A 20,577-nucleotide genomic window follows, 5' to 3' on the forward strand; every position below is an offset into this window, starting at 1 on the left:
AGCCAGGCGGATCTCTGTGAGTTCGAGGCCAGCCTGGTCTACAGAATAAGATCCAGAACAGGAACCAAAACTACACAGAGAAACCCTGTCTTTTGTTTGTTTGTTTCTGTTTTTTGAGACAGGGTTTCTCTGTGTAGCTTTGTGCCTTTTCTGGAACTTACTGTGTAAGCCCAGGCTGTCCTCAAACTCACAGAGATCCTCCTGCCTCTGCCTCTCGAGTGCTGGAATTAAAGGCATGTGCCACCATTGCCCGGCCTGAGAAATCCTGTCTTGAATCCCCCCCCAAAACAAAACCTAGAAAAAAAAAACCAACACATAATAACAACAAAGAATAAAATTAAATAAATTCTGTCTTACTCACATTGCAGTCAATTTCTGATCAGACTACATCGTGTGTGTGTGTGTGTGTGTGTGTGTGTGTGTGTGTGTGTGTGTGTTTTGCTGGTAATCAAATCTAGGACCTTATACATACTGGACAAATGTTTTCATCCTATCCCGAACTTATGCTACATCACAGCTGTCCATTTTTTTTTTTTTTTAATTTAACCAGAGATTCAACCCAGGGGCCTTCTGAATGCTAAATTCTACCACTGAACTATATCATAGTCTTCATGTGTCCTCTTAAAATAAGTTTCTGTTTATAGTGTGCTTAGCACTGCATTGGGCTATAGCAAGACAGTTTTCGAGCTCAGTCCCTTCCCTAGAAGAGCATAGAGGGGTTTTTGTTTGTTGGTTTGGGTGGGGTGGTTTCCCGACAGGCTTTCTCTGTGTAGCCCTGGCTGTCCTGGGACTCGATCTGTAGATCAGGCTGGCCTCAAACTCAGAGACCCACCTGCCTCTGCCTCCCCAGGCATCATTTTTCTGTTCTTAGGGTGCTGAGATTAAAGGTGTAGGCTACCACCAACGAGCAAGTATAGAGTCTCACTGGACTAGAGCACTCTTTTCTGGGCTGAGGCTGTCCTGGAACTTGCTATGTGGTCAAGATGACCTTGAAGATCCTTCCTCTCCTTCCACGTGATGAAATTCACAAGTCCTCCAAAGAGAACTACAGGATATCTTAACTAAAGGGATAACCGTGGTTAGAGAGTTGTATTGAGGGCAAAGATATGCCCAAATTACCTGACTCAACTTCTCTTCCCAGACTTCAGAGTATACAGGCTGAAGGATAACAGATTTGAGGTGAATCATGGTCGCTTGCTAATTAGGCAAGTCACTGCTGTGTCTGGGGGGTGGGAGGCATTTTGTCATTTAAAGAAGAATTATATCATTTACTTGAAAGCTGGACCTGGTGATACAGACCTGTAATCCTAGCTACTCCAGAGGCTGGGTAGGAGGATTACAAGTTTTTAGGGGCCTGCCTAGGCTCCAAGTTAAGTGCCAGACTAGTCTGGACCTCTTAGTACCACTCTTCTCTCAAATAAAACCCACAAGACAACTTAGAAAGAGCTACGGCTATAGTTTAGTAGTTCAATGCCCTGGAGCAGATGATCTGTACAAAATGCTAAGCATGCTCAGAAATGTTGGTTTCTTGGGGCGGAGAGATGCTCAGTGGTTAAGAACACTCGCTGCTTTTGCCGAAGACTGAGGTTTGGTTCTCAGCACCCATATGATGGCTCACAACCAGGGGATCTAGTTCCAGAGGAACCGGCACTCTCTTCTGACCTCCCTGAGCACCGGGTATATACACACTGCACAAACAAACACGCAGACAAAATACTCATACACAAGACCTTTAAAAAAAACCAAAATCTAAAATTTTTCTAGATTAAAAAAAAAAAAGTTGGCTTTAGAGCCTGGAGAGTGTTTTTTGGCACTGGGCGGGGCAAGGGGAACCCCATGGAGGAAGGAGCAGCAGGATGGCAGGAGCCCAGTGCCAGCCCAGGGGTCGGTTGCATGCACCAAGAGCACCACCCACAGAGTCACCACCCACAGAGTCGACTAGGCAGGGCTCATGGGGGTCATGGAGCCTGAAGGGACAATCAAGGACCCTGTGTGGGTCTGGGCTGGGTCCTTTGCATTTATTTTGTGGTTGTGTGGCTGGGTGTTCTTGTGGGGCTCCTGGCAGTAGGAGTTGGGGGTGCTGGTAATCTGAGAACTACTCACATTCCAGAATCCTGTGCTCCGCCAGCCTGCCTTCAGCAACTCAGCTCTAGCAGCCACGTCATCGCCTGTAGTTGGTTGTTTTTACTCTTTGCTCTTGGGGGCCCTCCACCCAGCTCCCAAATAAATACATGGAGCCTGATTCTTACTTAGGAATGCCTGGCCTTAGCTTGACTTGTTTCTAGCCAGCTTTTCTTAAATTATCCCTTCTACCTTTTCCCTCTGGGCTTTTACCTTTCTCTATTCTATATGTCTTTCTTTACTTCTTACTCCATAGCTGGCTGGGTGGCTGGGTGGCTGGCCTCTGGCATGCTCTTCTCCTCCTCTTTTTCTCTCTTCCTCCTTCTCTTGAGCCTAAATTTCTTCCTCTATTTATTCTCTCTGCCCCACCTGTCCCTTATTGGAGAAATTAGTTTGGCCACTCCACGTAGTTAAAAGGATATTTATTTAATGGCATAACTCACAAATTAAGTGAAAGGTAGGTCGCAGGGTCTGGGGAAGGTGTATCGAAATCCAGCAGTGTTCTCTGGGGCTCTGCTCAGTTCACCTCCAATGTTCAGCTTCCAGGCACAGAGAGAGCGCACAGGCACCTCCCCTGGCCCCGCCTCGTAGGCGTGACAGTTGCCAGAGTCTCAATGGGGGTTGGAACTTCCAGATCCAAGCTGGAATGGCTACCCACTACAGTCCCTCTCTCCTGCCTAGCTATTTGACTGCTCAGCTCTTTATTAGACCAATCAGGTGTTTTAGACAGACAAAGTAACACAGCTTTACAAAGTTAAACAAATGCAACATAAAAGAATGCAACACATCTTTGCATCATTAAATATTCCACAGCATAAAAGAATGTAACACATCTTTAATATTCCACAACAATCACCAGCTGGGTGTAACCTTTATAAACCCCTTGCCATTATGGCCCTCTCTCTCCCTCTCTCGTGCCCACTTAGAGGCGGCCTTTCATGACCCCCCCCCCAATTGTGTGAGTTCTGTTGTGTGCTGTGAACTTTGTGGCATTCCATGGCCCTCAGATCACCACAAAAATCCTAATGTGGTGTCTCTGAGTCTTTTGCCTGCTCTTGGGACCCTTTTCCTTCTGGTTGCCTCATTCAGCCTTGATGTAGGGCGTCTACCCAGTCTAGTAGTGTTGTTGTTTGTTCTTTTGTGCCTAGTCTCCTTGTAGCTTGTTGTGGCCCTGTCTGGTTGTCGCTGGGAGACCTGCTCTTCTTTTGGTGGGGAGGTAGAGGAGGGGTGGGTCTGGGGGAGGTGGGGAGAGGACTGGGGAGTGGAGCGAGGGCAGGTTGTGCTGCACGAGAGAGGAATAACAGATTCTAGAGAATCTGAGTTGTTTCTAGCACCCATATCAGGTGGTTAACCATTTCTTATAACTCCTGCTCTAGAGGATCTTGTGCTCTCCAGCACCTGCACTCACACATGCACATACTCACACACAGACACTGTCCTTTTTTTAAAGCTGAGGCTTGAACCCAGGGCCTTGTGCTTGCTAGACAAGCGCTCTACCACTGAGCTAAATCCCCAACCCCTTGTTTTGTTTTTTGAGACAGCGTTTCTCTGTGTAGCCCTGGTTGTCCTGGAACTCCCTCTGTAGACCAGGCTGGCCTCGAACTCACAGAGATTTGCCTGCCTCTGCCTCCCAAGTGCTGGGATTAAAGACAGGTGCCACCACCATCCAACCACACACACACATACACACACACACATTTTTCAAAAAGTTGGTGTGCTGACTAAGGACCTCTGTAAATTTGAGGCCAGTAGGATCTATATATTGAGTTCCAGGCCAGTCAGGCCTACATAGTTAGACTCTGTTTAGAAAAAAGAAAAGTTAGTCTCAGCTCTACAATCCGTACTTAAGGGTAGGCCCCATGCCCAACCAATGCAAAATGAATTAAATGGTATCATTGAAGTTTTTTTTCCCTTAGAATGCTTTGATCATTTTTTGTTTTGTTTCGAGACAGGGTCTCTCTGTGTAGTTGTGGGTATCCTGGAACTCACTCTGTGAACCAGGCTGGTCTTGAACTTGGAGACCCGCGTGCTTCTGCCTTTGGAGTGCTGGAGTGAAAGGCATGCGCTACCACTGCCCGGTCATTTTTTTTAAACCTTATATCTTTTGGTTTCCAATTTTGTGTTTTTCTGGAATTTCTGTATGTCGGAGTGTGTGTTTCTTGTGTTTTTCCTTTGGTTATTTCTTTTCTGTTTGTTTGTTTTGTGCTAGTATGGTTTGTTTTTATTTTACTTTTTAAGATGCCTGTTTTTGAGAGAGGAAAAGAAAGGGTGTGGATTTAGGTGGGTAGGAAGGATCTGGGAGGAGCTGGGGAAAGGGAAACCACAATTAGAATATATTGTATGAAAAGAACTTTTTTTTTTTTTTTTCTAGACTATAGCCCTTACTATCCTGGAACTTGCTCTGTAGACCAGGCTGGCCTTGAACTCACAGAGATCCACTTGCCTTTGCCTCCTGAGTGCTGGGATTAAAGGTGTGCACCACCATTGCCTCCCCACCCCTCTACCTCCCCACTCCACCCCTACCCCTACCTACTCCCACCCTCACCCCCCCCAGCCCCCATGTGCGCACGCAAAAAAAAAATCTATATTTAATCTTTTTAAAAAAAGTCAGTTTCACAGAGAAAACAGAACTGGGCACTGGAGAAGCAGAGGCAGGAGGCTGACCACAAGTTCAAGTCAAACAGAGATATATAAGGAGATTAAAAACAAAAATTGAAAAACTACCAAACCAAACCAACTCAAAGTCAGAGTTTATACAGGACAGATTCACATTCACGTCCACTACAATTACAGTTGAGGCCTTGTTTACTTTTCCTCCTTAGAGCTTCATTGCTTCTCATAAAAAGTCCATGGCCCTTTATTTTGTTCGAAGGCATTTTCTTAGTGCTTGTGTTCCCTTCTTTAGGTTGGTATCATCTTCTATCATGTTTCACATGTTTTTTAAAGCCTTAAAGAATGAGCCTTCAGGGCTGGAGAGATGGCTCAGAGGTTAAGAGCACTGGCTGTTCTTCTAGAGGTCCTGAGTTCAATTCCCAGCAACCACATGGTGGCTCACAACCATCTGTAATGAGATCTGGCGCCCTCTTCTGGCCTACAGACATATGTGCAGGCAGAACACTGTATACATAATAAATAAATCTTAAAAAAAAAAAAAAAAAAAGCCTTCAGACAGCAGTCAGTGATGATGGACAAAGCTTGTAGTTAAGAATTGACTCTGGGGCTGGCGAAATGCCCCAGCAGGTAGAGGCACTAAAGACCAGTCCAAGGGCCTAAGTTTGATCCCCAGGATCTACATGGTGGAAGGAGTCCTCTGACCTCCACAGACACACTGAGGCATGTTTGCCACACCATCTACAAATTAATAAAGAGTTTACTCTGTAAGAGCCATGGATTTGTCTCTTTCCCTGCAATAGCCCCACCAGATGGACTAACAGGAGCCAGCGCCTGGCTTAGTGTAGTGTGGGACTCCTTTAAGAACACACACAAGGTCTACACTGGATATTTTGGCACATGTGGTCAGTGACTGAAAACAGCAAAGTCTGAAGATGATGGAGTTAGAATGTAAACAAGCTGCATTTGGAGCTAAGATTGTGAAATTGGTGGAACATTAGAAAAAGTCTCCGTTGCTGTATACTATACGTATCAAATATCACATTCTTTTTATAAAAGAATAAAGTATAAAATTTTGTGTGTATGGGTGTTTTGCCTGCATGTGTTTGTGTACCACTTGTGTGCCTGGTGCCTGAGGAGGCCAGAAGAGGGCATCAGATCCCTGGATTACAGATAGTCACGAGCCGCCATGTGGGGGTTAGGAATTGGGTCCTCTGGAAGAACAGCCAGTGTTCTTAACTGTTGAGCCATCTTTCCAGTCCCAAATACTACATGCCTGTTGTTGGCACTGCCCTGAACATTTAAGATGTGTTATTTTATGATACCAACCATAACCATGAGTTATATTCAGCATTTTCATTGTATAGCTGGGCAAACAGGGACATAGGTAACAAAAAAGTAATTTGCACACATACAACAATCATAGAACTGGTAAGATGCAGAGCCAAGATCTAAACCTAAGTACTTTAACTCAAGGTCATGTTATTTATTCTTTTGGACACAATACTAGAGTGCAAACAGATTTTTTTGTATGTTTGTTTAACCTTAAAATAAGAATTAGATGTGTGGTCCAGGTGTGATAGCTCAGTATTGTAATCTTAACAGTTGGGAGGTTGAGGCAGGAGGATTGCCACAAGTTCAAGATCAAGTTGGACTTTAGAGTGAGTTCCAGTTTCAGAAAAAACAAAAACAAAACAAAACAGGGTACAGCAAGATGGCTCAGAAGGTCAAAGCACTTGCCATGAAATCTGGCCATCCTGAGTTCCACTTCTGGGACCCATATGGTGGAAAGAGAGGACCAACTTCCATAAATTGTCCCTTGACCTCCACGTGTGACACAGCACATGGGCACATACACATACACATGTAATAAATAAATGAATAAATAATAAATGGACTGTGGCGATCACTCAATTGGTGCCGAGTATGAGTACCTGAATTCTGATCCCCAGCATCACCTAAAAAGTTGGGCTTGTATGCATCTGTAATCCTAAAGCTAAGGAGGAGGGGACGGGAGGATTCCCAGGGCTTGTTGTTCTGTCAGACTCATTCTTCAATCTCTGAATGAGAGACCCTATCTCAAAAGCTGAGGTCGAGGACAACTTTGAAAGATTGCTCCGATGTCCACAGATGCTAGGTGCACACACGGACAAACTGGTACCTGTATTTGTAAGTTCTGTGTATGGTTTCTCAGTCTTGTTCTTTCTTATTTTCTTCATACATCTCTTTGTTTTGTTTTGTTTTTTCGAGACAGAGGTCCTCTGTGTGGCCCTATTTCTCCTGGAACTTGCTGTGTAGACCAGGCTGGCCTTAAACTCACAGTGATCTGCCTGCCTCTGCCTCCCAGGTGCTGGGATTGAGGGCGTGTAGCCAGACCTCCATCATAATTTTTAATTAAAAAAAAAAATATATATATATATATATATATATATATAATATATATTGCAATAAGGTTTGGACATGCTAACTAGTATTCTGTCACTTAGCTATATTCCCCAGTCCAACTTTAAAAAAATTAAAATTTTAGGTATTTAAAAAAATTATTTTGAGGCCAGGCAGTAGTGGTTCAGGCCTTTAATTCCAGCACTATGGAGACAGAGGCAGGCAGATCTCTGAGTTCCAGGCCAGCCTGGTCTACACAGTGAGCTCCAGGACACTCAGGGCTACACAGAGAAACCCTGTCTCAAAAACCAAAACAAACAAATTTAAAAAAATTATTTTATGCGTGTGTTTTGCTCGCATGTATGTGTATGTGCCATAATATGAGTGTGGGTGCTCAGGGAAGTCAGAGCAGGGCTATGGATCTCCTGGAGGTACAAATGGTTGTAAACTACCATGTGGGTGCAGGGAACAGAACCTGGGTCCTCTGAAGAGCAACAAGTGTTTAACCATTGAGCCATCTCTTCAGCACCCATTTAAAGGAAGTTTTAAAACAGCGTCTTCATATCTAGCCTAGGCTCATCTGAAACGATCCCATGTCCTGTGGTTACACTTGTGTCCCTCCACATCAGCCTTACAATTTCATTTCCACAGTGATTTGAAAAATGTGTTCTAGCCAAGTGGCGATGGCGACTGATGGCGACGCACGCCTTTAATCCCAGCACTTAGGAGGCAGAGGCAGGCCAATCTCTGAGTCCGAGGCCAGCCTGGTCTATAGAGTGAGTTCCAGGACAGCCGGGGCTACACAGAGAAAGCCTGTCTCAAAAGAACAAAAACAAAACAAACACCAGAAAGGTTCTCCTGTCTCTGTCTCTGGAACTAGTTATTCCTGGCCTTCAACCACTGCGTGGTGGTCAGCAGTCTACCTTTGGCGAGTCCCTTCATCTCTCTGACCCCGTTCTTTAACACACATAGGTTTAAATTCCAACCCCACCACATGTGTCATTTTGTCAAGCCCTCTGATCTACACCTCATGTTCCTCATCTGTAAGACAGGATGACCAGGACCGACCTCACAGAGAATCAGAATTCATCTAAAGCTCTTGGCACAGTGCCCCACACAGTCTCTTGCTTCCCGAAATGTTATTATTTCTTCAACGTGTTCATGTTTGTGATAATTCGTGCTCAGCTCTAAGGTGCTCAGAAAGAATACTTAGGGTCAAGGGCTCTAGAAACGCTGAGTGTAGGCGGGCCTAACTGCTTCGAGGAAGTAGGAGGTCGCCGGGCTAGCAGGAGGAGAAGCTGGGCCCTGACTTGGCTAGTTGCGATCGATCGGGTGGGGTGGGAAACTGTTTCCTCGCTGTGAGCAGAAAAAGACCCGATCCCAGGGCAGACGCTATGCACGCCGTGATTTATCAGTAAATGGAGCTAATGGTTAGTTTTTTTCTTTCTTTTCTGCTGTTATGCTATAGTCAATGAGGAACCGACCAGGAGTAAATTAACACCAGGAGCCCAAGGCCTTCGGCAGAACGAGGCAGGCCACACCCCAGAGAGACAACAAGGCCCGAGCCCCCAAAGCTAGTTCTGTCCCTAAATTCATGGATTCTGTCGCGACGAAACACCACCCACCCAAACGTAGAGCCCAGCACCGTCCCCAGTCTCCATCTTTAGACGTGAAAGGAGGAGGCTGGCCAAGGGAGAATCCCGGGTTTTGAGAGACTAGATGGTACGGCGGCTGCCTGGGGACCAAAACGTCTCCAAGGTAAAGTTGCAGCCTGAAGCGATTTTTTGACCCCCGACACTTAATGGGCTGTCGAAGACCCGGATGTGTCTGGGACTGGCCGAGGTACCCATTAACGCGCCCCCGCTAGACCATCCCCCTTCTCCATTGGTGATTGGGCCCTCTCGACGCCAATCACCACGTCTCCAGCCACCCACTCCTCAAGGGTGGGGTGAAGTTTCGGTATCCCGCTTCCTATTGGTGGGACCAAGAGGAGGAGGGCGGGAGGCCGGCTACGGCCCTCCAATGGGCGTCGTGGCGTGTGGTTAGGGCGGAGTCGAGGCGCTTGGCAGCTGCCCAATCAGCGTCCTTGTTTGTGTGGTGCCGCCGCCGCCGGTGCAGCCGCCGCCGCCGCTGCTGCCCCTGTCTGTACCGCAGTGTCTGCTCCGCCCGCCCGCCCTCCCCGACCCGGCCCGCCCCCTCCCCCACCCCCGTTCCCGGACCCGCCGGTGGGGTCTGGATCCCACCGTGCCGCCGCCGCCGCCGCCTCTTTTTTTTTTCTTTCGACGCCTTCGCCGCCGCCTCAAGAGGCGACCTAGTCGGGAGTTCCGCCGCCGCTGCCAGGTGAGGAGCGCCGGCCTAGGCCAGCTTGGCCGCCAGCCCGCCCGGGGGCGGTGAGGAGCGGCGGAGGGAGCGAGGCTGCGAGGAGGCGGCGGTGGGGGGAAGGGAAAGGTGGAGGGCGGGGGGAGGGGAAGCGCCCGCGAGCCGACGCCCGCCCGCGCGCCCCCGCCTGGCGTCCCCTCCCCCCAGCCCGGCCCGCGCGCCCCCGCCTCGCGCTCCCCTTCACCTCTTCCCCTCCCCCCCTTCTTCCCCCCCCTCTTCCCCGCGCGCGCCCGGGTCTTTTTCACTTAGGCCTCGCGCGACCCGGCTTGGTGGTGTCCCTCCGTGTCTCCCTTCTCACTCTTCCTCCCCTCCCTTGCTCCCCGTTTCCCTCGCCATCCCCGTGTTCACTCAGTACCTCATGCCCGCCATGCTCCCCTCTTTTCCACCGGCGCGCAGCGTCTTCCCCTCCGTGTTTTTTAACTCTCCGCCCCCAGCGGTGCCCTCAGGGTGCGGGGGCCGCTCCCAGCCCTGAGTCTCGGGTTTGACGGCGGATACGAGGCAAGGGGGATCCTGAAGGGTGAAGGGAACGCAGAATAATTGTCTTTATTTGGGGGGAAAGGATCAGGAGTGCAGAGCCTTACCCCTTGATTCCGTCGTCCGCCGTTCCCTGCCCTCCGTAAGGAAAGGGAATTGTCTTGACTTGTGTGGTGGGTTACTTACCTCGTATAGCAGCGACCAAACCACCCATTTTCTCAGCTGGACTTCTTGGACACACAGGATTTGTTACCCAGTTCGGTTCCTGAGGGTGGATGGAAGTAGAACTTACCTTTCCCGATCAGACCAGAACTTAGAGTACTTTCTGACTCCTCGGGCTCAGTGTCTGAAGAAGCTAGTTACTCCTGTGAATGCAGATTTAGGTGTTCATCGCCGTCCCGGGGTAGCTTCCCCACTTCGCAAAGGTATGGTGCCCTCTTTGAGTTCATCTCCAGCACTAAATTTCCTCCAAACATCGGATGTTAGTTCATAAGGACTGGCACTGAGGTGGAGATGGAGGCATTACTGGTGGGGAGCATGTGGATGCTGAAGTTAACAGTGTTTCCCTGTTCTCTTCTGGAGAGTAATGTAGCTTCCTGAGAACCAGTTTTCTCATCTGGCGATTGATTACTTGGAGGGCTTGTGTGTGAGTGTGTGTGTGTTAGAGGTGGGAATAATAGAAATTAAAACCTATTTTAGCAAAGAGGCAGTGTTTTCATGCCTGTATGCAAAAGGTTTGAATTCGTGCTTGATGCTGGAGTAAAAGTAGCTTTTACAAACCATGTGGGTTGGAGAAGAGCTGGTGCTTTTGTAGTTTTAGGACATTTTCTTTTCTAGAAATTTATAATTTGAACAGCAACGGATGAATGTGGTACAGAGTGAAAAGAAATCTTCCCCTCCCACCTCTGTCCTTCAACCATCCAGTGTCCCTCCTACAGCACATGACTGATGTTCTTTTTGGCTTCTGTATAGTGTCTATATGTTGTTGGAGATTATCCTGTATGAGAATTGAGTGATTTCTGTATTGCTCTTTCTTTGGTACATGAACTTAAATTCTTCCTTGAAGTCTGATAACCACTTTGATTTATATTCTTGGTGTGGGAGTCTTGATAAGAATTGTTCTAGAAGGGGCCTGGAGAAATGGCTCAGGGGTTAAGAGAACTGGCTGCTCTTCCCAGAGGACCCGAGTTCAATTCCCAGCACCCACATGGCTGTCTATAACTTAAAGTTCCAGGGTATTTAACACACGGGGTTGGGGAGGGGGGGTGATGGTGGAGAGAATGTTGTGTGTGTACTTGATTGGTAAGGAGGCAACTTCTGGTGATATTCAAGATAGTGGTGTGAGAGGGTAAGCTCATTTTGAAGGAAGGCGTGTATCTGTTGGTAGTGTAACTGAGTCCACCACAGATGCTGGGCTGGATCAGGCAAAGACTTTCCTTGGGCTTTTTAAGAAGATAGGTTTATAAATAGTCCATGGTGAATATTTGGTCCGGTATGACTGATATACACTTTTCAGTCTGGGAGCAATGAAAGTGGTCATGGAGAGAGGTAGGTAAATATTAATCCACAGGAATCAGAAGGCTGGACCTGTAGGTTGAGTGACCTAGTTTGAGAAGAGATGAGTTTTATAGACTTTTATGCTACCTATTTTTTAATTCAGAACATTTTAAATGAGGTGAGAGTAATTTGTGCTTGACAGCAGCATCCATCTTTATGACACTGTGGTTTGCTTCCCCTGACTATGTCATGTCTGTTAACTTCCTGTTTAGATATAGTCTCAACAGGGTCGGAATAGAGGCTACATTAAGTACTTGTCTTAGAAACAAAGTTGTCCTGGTTCCCTGATCAGTCCTGGCAATAACTTAAACTGTGTTTAGCATACGACCATGTGTAAGGAATTTTTTCTGACCCTCACAGCTCTAAATTACTTTGTAAAGTCTGTGTTCCCTGGGCTCATGACTGTAACCCCAACACTTGGGAAACTAAGAGAGGATTGTGACAATTTGAGGCAGAATGGACTATATAGCAAGTTCAGGATAGCTACAACAGTTCAGGATAGCTAGAGCTACTGAGTTAAGATCCTTTCTTAAAACAACTAAAAAACCCAAACGAACAAAAGGACTGGTTAAGGCCTTTCATCCTGAACAAGGGGATAAGGAGTTCAAGGTCATCCTGTTTCATATCATATTAGAGACTTTGAGCCGCACCCTCAAAAATAAGGTCTGTGTGTTTTCCTCTCTTTGTTGTGGTCAGTGGAGTCTCTAACACCTTTCTCTGTTCCACTAGGCTTAGCTGCACTCTCTAGGTTTGGCCCTGGTTAAGAGTACAGCACCAGGGTTGAAAAGGTGTCATTGTACCTGTAAAGTTATTTAATATTTATGCTGATATCTCAGGATTCATCCTTGTCTTTTTTTTTCTTCCTTAGAGACAGGGTTTCTCTGTGTAGTCCTGGCTGTCGTGGAACTCACTCGTAGACTGAGTTGACCTCTAACTCAGAGATCCGCCTGCCTCTGCCTCCCAAGTACTGGGATTAAAGGTGTGCGCCACCACTGCTGGCTCTACTCCTTGTTTTAAGCAGTGAGCTATATGTGTTTGCCAAACAGACCTCTCACCTCAGCTTAACTGATCTTTTTCCTTCTCACTCCCCGAGCTGTGTAGGGAAACAGCAGCTGTGCTGTACTAGTTTCTAGACTCGGGAGCGTGTTCTGTGTTAGCCACCCTATTAGGAGACATGCTAACGAGCAGCCCCTCTGCACTTAGCTCAGGAGGCTCATGTTGCTTGCTTAGAGAAAAGCCAAATAGGTTTGGTTGATGAAACAGCTGCTAGAGAAATTGTAAGATTGAGCAATAAATGGGTTCAAGGGACTTTGTTTTTCAGACATTTGCAGGACTTACAATGCAGTGTTCTTAGATGTCAATGTACAGTACCAAGTATTTTCTGAGACACGTTGAAAGGAGAGGAGAAAAAAAAAGATACAACCCAGATTCCAACTCTAGTTCTGGCATAAAACTGTCCACCTGTTGTATTGGGAAAAATCCCACCAAGATGATGCCACACAGTTGCAGTTCACTTGCTTTTGGTTAAGCATGGAAAATGAATTTGTTTTTTGTGAAAAAGACTGATTTTGGGGGAGATAGTGCTCTTGTTTATATTCAGTAGTCTAAAACTTCTACTTTATTATCATCAGCTTGATACAGTACAAATTCTTATCTTAATAATGAAATGTTTCACTGAAGTTTGCCCAGTGATTGAGTGAAACCAAAACTTATTATAAGCCACAGTCATCCTAGGGTCCCCCCTGCTATGTAGCCTCCCTGGATCTGTGGGTTGCAGTCTGATTGTTCTTCTAGTATCCACTTATGAGTGAGTACATACCATGTTTGTGCCTGGAGCTTTTTCTATATACTAATTGGAGATTTTTGGTGATTCAGTTGGTGAAGCAGGGATCCTTCTCTCTGTAGTAGTGACAGGAGCCCTCATGTGGTGTCTTTTACCTTTTCTTTGGATTCATGAAATGCTTCGATGCAACCTGAGTTCATAAAATAGGAGAGGAGTGACACATGGTCATTAAGGTGTAACAGGTTGGCTCTGTGATGCGTAGTGTTTTCCTCTTTCCTCAGATTCTTTTAATTTGCCACTGCTTTGGATTGCCTACGACTGGCCAGAAACTATGACGTATTTGGGATTAGAGTAGCAAGAGTAACAGCTTTCTCTCTCTCTCTCTCTCTCTCTCTCTCTCTCTCTCTTCTTTCTTTCTTTCTTTCTTTCTTTCTTTCTTTCTTTCTTTCTTTCTTTCTCTCTCTCTTTTCTTTCTTTCTTTCTTTCTTTCTTTCTTTCTTTCTTTCTTTCTCTCTCTCTCTCTCTCTCTTTTCTTTCTTTCTTTCTTTCTTTCTTTCTTTCTTTCTTTCTCTCTCTCTCTCTCTCTCTCTCTCTCTCTCTCTCTCCCTCCCCTCCCCTCCCCTCCCTCTCTCTTTTTTTTTTTTTTTTGAGACAGAATCTGGCCTGGAACTCGCTATGTAGGCTAGGTTGGCCTGGAATTCTAAGAGATTGGCGTGCATATGCCTTCTGAGTGCTGGGATTAAAAACCTATGCCATCATGCCTGGCTATTTTGTTTCTTTTGAGGTATGAAATGTTCAATTCCCAGATATAAAAGAGTCATAGTGATTGTATGTATCTCTTTGATATGTGAACTTTTTGGGACAGTTTCTTACTGTAGCACATGCTGGTCTTCAACTCCCAGTGTGATTCCTGAGCTTTCCCAGTATTAAGATTAAAAGTGTGTGCCATCCCACCTGGTGTATTTGCTTTTTTTTTTTTTTCCCCAAAGACAGGGTTTCTCTGTATAACAACTCTGGCTGTCCTACAACTTGCTTTGTAGACCACACTGGCCTTGAACTCACTGAGATCTGCCTGCCTTGAATGCTGGGATTAAAGGTATGCGTCACCACCACCTGGAGTGTTTGCTTATTTTTATTTACTTATTTATTTAGGCTTTTGAGTTAGCTGGCCTGAGACTCCTGCTCCTTCTGACACAGCCTCCCAAGTCCTGGGATTACAGGTGTACCTGCCTACACCCACCTTTAATTTTAATTAATTAATTAATTAGTAGTAGTAGTAGTAGTATTTGAGACAGGGTCTCATTATGCCTGGAACTCATTGTGTAGACCAGGCTGGCCTCAAAGTCATAGGGATAGAGGTCTGTCCAACTCTGCCTCCTAAGTGCTGAGATTAAAGGTATCTGAGACCATATCTGGCATTTTTTTTTTATATTATCCAGTTGCTAAAGAAATTAAGCAAAGTGTTAATTGTTGAAATCTTCTCTTAATGTATATTACACCTGACTGATGCACATTTTTTAGATAACTCATGTTAACCATTACCTGAGCCTGACATACTAACTACTTACTATACTGTAAGATGCCTGATCAGCCAGTGGTGATGGTGATGGTGGTGGTGTAGGCCTTTAATCCCAGCACTCTGGATAGTCGGATCTCTGAATTCAGGGCCAGCCTGGTCTGCAGATCGAGTTCCAGGAGAGCATGGGCTACACAGAGAAATCCTGTCTCAAAAAAAGACTCCTGATCAAAACTTTGTTGATTCTGTATTATTTGGGCTGTGTGTAGGGGAGAGTAAAATTTATAATCTTCTAAAATATGGATTGGGATGTGAGGATAATTTGTATTAGGCATCAGGAATAATAAAATCTTAGTGTAATTTTGAAGGATTGCAGTGTTAACTGGAGGGTTTATTTATAGTGAGCTTTTTGAGAGTACATAGATCTAGAATTCTGGAAGAAGGGACTAGACTAATAAGTGGCAAAGTGATAATAATGAAGAATAAGTCTGGAGAATCTTCTTCTTTTTTTTTTTTTTTTTGAGACAAGGTTTCACAGAAATTCACCTGTCTCTGCCTCCTAAGTTCTGGGATTATAGGTGTGCTTTTTTTTTTCACTCCTTTTTCTTTTTTGAAGGTGTTCGAAGTAGAACCCAGGCCTGTCCCATGCTAGGCAAGTGCCCTACAACTGAGCTAAATCTCTAGCTCCTTATACTGTTTATCTTTCGCACGAACTATGGTTTCTTTATGACTTGCCACATAGTTCAGCCTGGTCTGGAATTCATTATCTTCCTGCCTCAGCCTCCCAAGTCTTAAAATGAGTACCTATCAGAAAATAGCTAGTTTTTTCACACTGAGATAATACAGCTAATTGCCACATCTCTTTCAAATAATTGCTTCAGTGTCATATATTTTTTTTTTCTTTATATGTGGGAGTGTCTTGCCTGCATAAATGTCTGTGTACCACTTACATGCCTTGTGCTCTTGGAGGCCAGAAGAGGGTGTCAGACCTCCCTGGAACTGGAGTTAGACAGTTGTTAGCTGCCGTGTGAGTACTGAACATTGAACCTGGGCCCCATGTAACAAGCAGCCAGTGTTTGCAACCACTGAGTTCCTATATCCCAAAATTAACTATGTTGTCTGAGGTAGCCTTGAGCTTATGATCCTATTGCTTCAGCGTCTGAAGTACTGGGATTACAGACATGAGCCACCATGCCTGACTAAATATTATCTTTTCAATGAGGCCTTATTTCTATCATTTATTTTTTATTTTTACTTTTCATTTTATGTGTATAAGTGTTTTGTCTCTATGTATTTATGTGGACTGTATGTACCTGGTGTTTGTGGAGGCCAGGAGAAGACTTGGGTCCCCTGAAACTAGAGTTACAGTTAGGAGCCACTATGTAGGTGATAGGAACTGAATGCAGGTCCCCTGGAAGAACAGCCAGTGCTCATAATAAATATTGAGTTCTCTCTCTCTGTCTCATGTGCCTTTAGTTGCTGAGCCATCTCACCAGCCCATCCATCCATCCATCCATCCATCCATTCATTCATTCATTCATTCATTCATGTCAGGGTCTCAGCTCTCTTAGGCTGACCTTAAAGCTACTATGGAATTGAGGGTGTCCTTGAAGTTTGGATTCTCTTGCCTCTACCTCACAAATGCTGAAATTACAGGCATGCACCACCACATTAAGTTTTCCTAACTCTTAAGCACTCTACCTTCAGCCCTATCTATCCTCATACCTAGTAGTCTTCCTTTGCTCATTTTTCTGTTTCATGGCACTTAATAGCTTAAGAGCATTCACTTGTGCCTTTTTTTTTTTAACCAAAAAAAAAAAAAAATTCACTTGTCATATTTATTCCTTGTTGTTTCCCCTCTTACGATAAAGGTTTTGGAGGTCTTTATTCTGGTATTTTGTTTAATGCCTAATACAATTCCTATCATATAGTTAATACTCTAAATTTTATATATATGTATAGTTTTTCAAGACAGGGTTTCTCAGTGTGTCCTTAAACTCACTCTGTAGACCAGGCTGCCCTCTAACTCACAAGATCCGACTGCCTCTGCCTCATGAGTGCTGGGATTAAAGGATTGTGCCACCATGCCTGACCTAAATATTTGTTGATCAAATTGGAATAATAGCTTCTCTTCCTAACTTCGTGTAAACTTCATTTACCACAAAGTATGAAATGTAATAAATACAATATGGGATTCCAAAATGTTATAAAATTTTATTTTATTTAAAAAATTTTTGTTTGTACATGTGTGCATATGCATACAGTGCCCAGAAAGACTAGAAGAGAGCATTGGATCCCCTGGAAAGGGAGTTACAGGTAGTTGCAAGATGCCAGATGTGGGTACTGGGAACTGAACTCAGGTCCTCTGGAAGAGCTGTACATGCACTTAACCACTGAGCCATCTCTCTAGCCCTTGTAAAATGCCTTGTAACTTTAAAGAATTACATAAATAGTGCAAAATGATTGTATTTCCATTGAAATAAGTGATGTTTACTTACTAAGAAAACTCTTAAGATTTATTTATTATATATAGTGTTCTGTTGGATGTATGCCTGCATGCCAGAAGAGGGCACCAGATCTCATTACGGATGGTTATGAACCACCATGTGGTTGCTGGGAATTGAACTCAGGACCTCTGGAAGAACAGCCAGTGCTCTTAACCTCTGAGCCATCTCTCCAGCCCTTAAGAAAACTCTTTATGTGTATTATATATTAATCATATCCCACCTAAAGCTAGACATATCTACCTTCATATTCTGTTATTCCAAATATAATACTCCCGTCAACAGTTTCCCTTTTGTGAGTCATTGAGTCATCTAAGCAAGAAATGTGAGCACCATTGCTACTTCTCCTTTTTTTAATAATAATTTTTATATATTCTTTGAAAATGTATACAATGTATTTTTACCATAATCACTCTGCATTTCCTCTCCTACTCCCTCTGTCTGTTTTTTCTTTGTACTAGCTATGTAAACCGGGCTGGTCTTGAATCATAGTCCCCTTGCTTCAGCCTCTTAAATGCCAGGATTATTTAGTTTACATGTTGCCACTAGGCCCATTACTTTTATTTGTTGTTTGGTGTATATTTCTCAATCTTTGGTTTCTTTTGAATCTTCACTGCTAGTTCACTAATTCATGCCCATCACTGAAACTCTGATATAGAATATTGCTACAAAGTGTAGCTAGAGTTTTCCTGCCTGGCCCACAGTCAGGACAAATCTTTGTTACCCACCAGTCTCACAGCTGCTCAGACCCAACCAAGTAAACACAGAGACTTATATTGCATACAAACTGTATGGCTGTGGCAGGCTTCTTGCTAACTGTTCTTATAGTTTAAATTAATCCATTTTATAAATCTATACCTTGCCACGTGGCTTGTGGCTTACCAGCATCTTCACATTCTGCTTGTCCTGGCGGCGGCTGGCAGTGACTCCCTCTGTCTTCCTGTTCTTTCTTTTCTCCTCTCTGTTAGTCCCACCTATACTTCCTGCCTAGCCACTGGCCAATCAGTGTTTTATTTATTGACCAATCAGAGTAATTTGACATACAGACCATCCCACAGCAACAAAGTCTTTTGTTTGCGTATTTGTCTTTTTTTGGGGGTGAGGGTGGGCAGGGTTTCGAGACATGGTTTTTCTTTGTAGCCCTGGCTGTCTTGGAACTCATTCTGTAGTCCAGGCTGGTCTTGAACTCAGAGATCTGCCTGCCTCTGCCTCCTAAGTGCTGAGATTAAAGGCTGGGATTAAAGGAGTGTATCACCACCTGTTGTCTGTCTTTTGTGAGCCCCGATATTGTTTGTTTTTGAGACAGTCTTACTTTGTAGCTTTGGGCCTGGAACTCCTAGAGATCCATCTGTTTCTGCCTCCCAAGTGTTAGGATTAAACTCATGTGCCACCATGCCTGGCCTATTTTTGTGTTTTGAGATAGGTTCTCCTGTAGCCCAGGATGGATATGTGGAGGTGAATGATCTCAAACTTCTGATCTTCCTTCCCCTGCTTCCATCTACTGGAATTATAGATGTGTGCTCCCAGGTTCTGGCTGGCTGTGTTGAGTGTTGACCTCATTATTTAGACCAGGCTGGCCTAGAACTTATTATGTAGAGCAGGCTGGCCTCAAACTTGGATCAGTCCTCTTGGCTCTGTTTCCTGAGTGCTAAGATTACTACCAGATTGGGCACCACAATCTTTTATAATTCTTTTAATCTTGGTGCATTCCCTATTTTTGTTCATTTTGGAGATAAGATTCTCACTGTAGTTCCAGGCAGGCTTAGAACTCTATATTGCCTAGGCCATCTTTTAACATTTAACAGAGTCCTCTTACCTTGATTTGCTGAGTGCTGGGATTGCAAGCATGGACCACTGTAACTGACTTTTTCTTGTTTTCTTTTAAACTCTAATCATATTGTCTTCAAAGTGTTCTTCTAAATACTGCTTATTTTTGTTAAAAATACTCAATGGTTTCCAGTCATTAAATGATAAAATTTAAACTTGCTTAGCATTCAAGGCCATTTATGATCTTGACCTTTGCTTTTCTATCTAGTATGTCTTTTTTACAATTAGTACATGAACAAATACAGTTTTTAGTTCCCAGATCAATCTCCAAATCTCATCTCAAATGCTGCTTCCTCTAGAAAGCTTTCTTACTTGCCCATAAAGATTTAAATACATTTTATTTGATCTCACTATACTTTATAATCTCTCAGGAGTATGTGAGTATCCTAAAAGCAGAATAGAGTGGCTGGAGAGATAGTTCAGTGGTTAAAGCATTGGCTGCACTTCCAGAGGACCAGAGTTTAATTGCTAGAATCCACAAGGTGGCTCACACCAGTCTGTAACTCCAGCCCCAGGGGATCTGATGACCTCTTTTGGTTTCCTTGGGCACTGCATGCACATAATGCACAGACATTCATGCCAGCAAAACATCCACACACATAAAATAATAAAATACAAAATTTAAAAAGCAATGTATTTTCAGTGCCTAAAATGCTGTCTTCTAAAAGATACTTAGGAACATTTGTTGCATAAATGAACATTTCTGTAGGTTTAGAAAATGCTACATAAATTTAGAAGATGTCTGTTCTGAAGGTAGAGTATTAGTTCATCTACAGTGTGTGTGTGTGTGATCTTGGTTGAGTCACTTGATATCTTTAAGTTTTAATTTTCTAAACTTAGAAATGATGACTACCAGCCGGGCGGTGGTGGCACATGCCTTTAATCCCAGCACTCGGGAGCAGAGCCAGGTGGATCTCTGTGAGTTTGAGGCTAGCCTGGGCTACACAGTAACTTCCAGGACAGGCTCCAAAGCTACACAGAGAAACTGTCTCGAAAAACCAAAAAAGAAAAAAAAAGAAAGAAAAAGAAAAAGAAATGATTACTACCTTGTCTATTTTACTAAGTTTCTGTGTTAATAAAAAAAAAGATTTTACATCAGGCAGTGGTGGCATACGCCTTTAATCCCAGCACTCGGGAGGCGGAGCCAGGGGCTCTCTGTGAGTTCGGGGCCAGCCTGGTCTACAGCACGAGATCCAGGAAAGGCACCAAAACTACACAGAGAAACCCTGTCTCGAAAAAAAACCGAAAAAACCCAACCCCCCCCCCCCAACCAAAATTATATATGTAGAGTTGCTTTGTAAACTATAAGGCACCTGAAGATTTTAATTTTGTTATATGTATATGGTGCTGGGGAAATGGCTTAGCAGTTAAGAGAATTTGCTGCTTTTCCAGTGGGCCTGTGTTTGGTTCTCAGCACCTGTATT

General features: G+C 44.4%; 1 protein-coding gene across 3 annotated transcripts in view; it reads left to right on the forward strand.

Annotated features, from left to right (window-relative positions):
- The first annotated feature begins 9,169 nt into the window (after nucleotides 1–9,169).
- The window catches only part of Gatad2b (GATA zinc finger domain containing 2B), an 82,998-nt gene continuing 71,590 nt past the window's right edge, over nucleotides 9,170–20,577 (forward strand). The window contains exon 1 of one of the 3 annotated variants that reach the window (XM_006976255.4): nucleotides 9,170–9,453. The gene's annotated coding sequence lies outside the window, so the exon portion shown is untranslated. Of the gene's footprint in view, nucleotides 9,454–10,209; nucleotides 10,392–20,577 lie in introns of those variants that run through there. The other 2 variants (XM_015995143.3, XM_076574480.1) reach the window with 2 other exon arrangements.

The sequence above is a fragment of the Peromyscus maniculatus genome, chromosome 6 (assembly GCF_049852395.1).
Source record: "Peromyscus maniculatus bairdii isolate BWxNUB_F1_BW_parent chromosome 6, HU_Pman_BW_mat_3.1, whole genome shotgun sequence".
In the NCBI taxonomy this organism is placed as follows: domain Eukaryota; kingdom Metazoa; phylum Chordata; class Mammalia; order Rodentia; family Cricetidae; genus Peromyscus; species Peromyscus maniculatus.